This window comes from Lipotes vexillifer, unplaced genomic scaffold, assembly GCF_000442215.2.
Source record: "Lipotes vexillifer unplaced genomic scaffold, Lipotes_vexillifer_v1.1 scaffold21, whole genome shotgun sequence".
Lineage (NCBI taxonomy): Eukaryota > Metazoa > Chordata > Mammalia > Artiodactyla > Lipotidae > Lipotes > Lipotes vexillifer.
In genome coordinates this window covers 897,532-901,829 of record NW_006774065.1, presented here as the reverse complement: position 1 = coordinate 901,829, position 4,298 = coordinate 897,532, and the positions used below count along the sequence as shown (strand labels likewise).

The 4,298-nt window shown below is 53.8% G+C and overlaps 1 protein-coding gene across 1 annotated transcript in view; it reads right to left on the bottom strand.

Annotated features, from left to right (window-relative positions):
• NCOR2 (nuclear receptor corepressor 2) overlaps positions 1–4,298 on the bottom strand; it is a 160,842-nt gene that overhangs the window by 143,682 nt on the left and 12,862 nt on the right.

Genomic DNA, 4,298 nt, shown 5'->3' with positions numbered 1-4,298 from the left:
CGACGCTCAGTCCAAACCAGCACGTTACAGAATATCATACACAGTGCAAGCAGACCCAGTTTTGTAGACAATATACGCAAACACACAGGAAAACCATGAGAACGGGATACAGAGATGTCAAGAGTAGTGACCGGGGCAGCGGGGGAGAAGGCGGGTATTTTCACTTTCTTCTTTTTAATTTACCAGCGTTTTTCTGATTTTCCTTCATGAGTATTACTCTGTGTAATGAAGTTGCTTTCAAAAATGTGTTAAACAAACAAGGGAATCCTTCATTGGGTTATTCGGCGACTCCTTCATTCCACCAACAAAAGTTTATTGAGCATCCAAGCTGTGCTGGATGCTCAATAAAAATATAAAACCCAGTCCTTGTCCCGGAGCACTCACCTGTACAGCCCCGGGTTCAAATCCCCACCCACTCTGCCACCTGCCAGCATCATCATGACCACAAGCAGATCATCTGCCTCCGTTTCCTCATCTGTACAATGGGACAATTCCCACCTCCTGCCTGCTGTGAGGCTTGAATGAGTTAATATGTGCAGAGCACTCAGCTCAGAGCCTGGCACACTGTCAGAGCTCCACAGGCATTGGCTGGGGTTGTCCTGCCCCCAAACCCAGCCCCGCCCTGTGCCATCCTCAAGGCCAAGCCAGCAGCTGCTGGCAGAGGAGGCCCCAGGAGGAGCTCCAGGCCGCTGCCTCCCCACCCCCAAGGCAGCTGCAGCCAGAGGACAGAGGACACATTATTCCCGGGGACAACTGCAGCCCCAGGGCTGCCAAGTGCCACCCCACCCCCCCAGCTCGAGTTGAGCAGAGGCTGTGCCATTCTAAGTCCACCCCTCCGGGCCTCAGGGTCTTGGTCCTACACACACCCACACACACACATACACACACACACACACACACACCACCGAAGCCCACAGGGCTCCAGTGTCTGGGGATCACCCTGGCCTCATCGTTGCCATCTGAGACGTGGGAGAGCTGGCGTCGAAACTCCCAGGCCCTCCACACACCCAGAGCCCTGGGGGCAAAGGCAGAAAAGATCTCAAGCCCTTCAACAGCTCTGATGTGGCCCTGCCCCATGGCTCTGAGGTGGGCCTCCACACTCCTCAGGGATGCCTAGGAAACCGAACCAGGCACCGTCCCAGTCCTCGGCACATCCCACACCCTGGCCCCGGCTGCGGCTCTCCCAGGGGGCTGCCACTGCATCCCCATTGCACAGATGAGGGTACGGGGAACCTGCAGACACAGGCCTGGCACGGCTCTAAGCCAGCGGTCGGCACACTTTCTGTAAAGGGCCGATGGAAAAACACTTCAGTCTTTGTAGGTCAGACGGCCTCTGTCCCAACTACTCACCCACCACTGTAGTGGGAATGCAGCCACGGACAGGACACGAAAGAATGGGCATGGCTGAGTGCCAATAACACTTTATTTACAGACCCACGCTGAGGGCCAGGTTGGAGCTTGCCGAGTTTGCCAACCTGTGCTCTTAACTCACATAATTGTCACAGCCCACCCTGGAAGTGAAAATATGGTTTTCCCCATTTTCCAGATGAGGAAACTAAGGTCCAGTGAGATTCAACGACGTGCCCGAGGTCACCAGCCACATAGCGATGGAGCCTTGGCTTGGAGGGCACAGGACGGGAGAGACCAGGCCTCATTCAGAACTCTCCAGAAGCGGGGTCACCACCATGCATTCATTCATCCCTCAGAACCATGTGTCTGGGCAGAAAAGCAAGAGTAAAATCCCTTCCAGGGTCTAAGACCCCCTGAAATTAGAGGCAAAACTGTGCACAGAAGACAGATCCCCTAGAGAAATACTCAGAAGGAGTGTGTGTGTGCGTGTGTGCGCACGTGTGTGCACGTGTGCGTGTGTGTGTGCGCGCGCACACGCGTGTGTTTGGCCCTAACTGCTCCCAGAGAGGAGGGCGGAGGGCAGACACAGGGGCTGCAAGCACCTGACCCCACACACGCCAGGCCAGAAGCAGCCTGTGCACCGTGGCATCTCCGGACCTTTGTACCAGCCACTCCCTCTCCCAACTGCACCTTTTTGCCACCTGAAATCAGACCCCCCCCCATCCACGCCCCCTCCTCCAGCCCTTAACTGAGATCCGCCCCTTCCCTCTGTGCCCCAGGGCACTTGGCTGGTCTCCCTCCACAGCCTCAATCATTTCTCAGGGTTCTTTTTTTTGCTGGGGGTGGCTGCGTTGGGTCTTCGATGCGGTGCGCGGGGCTTCTCACTGCAGTGGCTTCTCGTCGCGGAGCACGGGCTCTAGGCGCGTGGGCTCAGTAGTTGTGGCTCGCGGGCTCTACAGAGCGCAGGCTCAGTAGTCGTGGCACACGGGCTCAACTGCTCCACGGCACGTGGGATCTTCCTGCACCAGGGCTCGAACCTGCGTCCCCGGCATTGGCAGGCATATTGTTAACCACCGTGCCACCAGGTAAGTCCCATTTCTCAGGCTTCTTGAGACAAAAGGCTTTGGCGATATGGTTCCTGGAGCCCAGTCCTGCTACCTGCTGTAGGAAACCACTCTTCTGCCCACCTCTGATCTTCCACCAGGACTGAGAAGGGACGGAGAGGAGCACAGCAAGAACAAGGGCTGTGGACAGAAGGCTTTCGGGGCCAGGACACCCTGAAACAGTTCATCCAACCCAGGGATAATTCTCAAAATGACATGAGCAAAAAGAAGGCTTCCATCCCCAAACCCGAGAGGAGCAGCGCAGGGGTGAGACAAAGCAGTTGGCAACCGCTAGGAACTGCTGCAAAAGTCGCTGGAAACTTTTTCTTAAATTCTTGATGGGGAAAATCCATCTTCAATGACTTTTTCCTTAAGGTTCAGGCTTAGCTTTTATTCTAAGCAAAACCACACAGGCAGATCCATCAACTGACAAATAAAGTGTGGTCTCTCCATGCAATGGAATATGATTCAGAGTGACGTACAAACGCATGGTAAAACACAGATGAACCTTAAGAACATGATGCTGAGTGAGAGAAGCCAAACATAAAAAGCCGCATATCGCATGATCCCATTGATATGAAGTGTCCAGAACAGGCAAATCCATAGAGACAGAAAACAGATCAGTGGTTGCCAGGGGCTGCAAGGAGGAAGTGACTGTTTAATGGGTACCAGGTTTACTTCTGGGGTGATGAAAATGCTCTGGAACTAGACAGAGGTGGTGCCCAACACCGTGACTATACTAAATGCCACTGAATTGTTCACTTCAAAGTGGTTAATTTCATGTTACGTGAATTTCACCTCAATCTGAATAGAAGATGATGCAAGCCTGAAGGGCGCCGGGTGCTTTCTGCAGTGCTGAGTTTTCCAGGAATGGGACCAAGGGAGCCTGGCTACCGGGCCTCCAGATGGTTCTCCTGATGGCTGCTGGCCTTCATTTAGGCCCAAAGCCACAGGAGGAAAACAACAATCCTATACCCTCACCAGTCACCGCTAGGTAGCAGTCGGCACCATTTTCCCCATCAGACGCCCTCGGTGTAAAAATTCAGGCCAACGTGGAACAGGAAAAACTCATTATGTAAAATTACAGACACAGAGACAGCAAAAGCCTTGGGGGCTGGAGAGGACCCACTGGGGCTCCCCCTGTCTCAGACCCGGGAAAGGGCAGGGCCAGCCTCAGGCACCCACAGTCCTCTCCCCCAGTCACAATGATGGGCTCCAGGACAGGCATGGGCCTCAGTCAAAGGCAGGGAGATGAACGGCTTTGGCCTGGAAATGTGGAGACAGAGGGAAAGTTCTTTTTTTGGCCTTGAATGTGGGAAGGAGGAGGCCTGGAAACTCCAACTGCCTCCCTGTTAATACACCAAGGCCACGTGCAAGATGGCAGAGCCAAGAAATGCACAGAGATAGAGACCTGGTAACAGGTCACCTGGAACAAGCTGTGCCTGAAGCCAACAACCCCTCGATTTCAGTTATATGAGCCAGGACTCCTGCCTAAACCAGTCTGACATGGGTTTTCTGTCCCTTTCAGCCAACGGGGCCCCAACAGACAAAAGAGATTTTCAGAAATGGTGCTGATTCTAAAGTCCCAGAACAAAGTTTGGTGAATTCCAAAGGACGCCTCTGATGCCACAGGACTCCAGAGGCTGAAGGCCACAGAAGCATTATAAAACAGGACATTTTTATATTTCATATTTTTATATGAAAAAGGAACACAGCCGGGGCCGGTGGGGAGGGAGGTACTGTTAAAAAAAAAAAAAAGGGCCTCCCTGGGGGCGCAGTGGTTGAGAGTCCGCCTGCCGATGCAGGGGACGCGGGTTCGGGCCCTGGTCCGGGAGGATCCCAAAT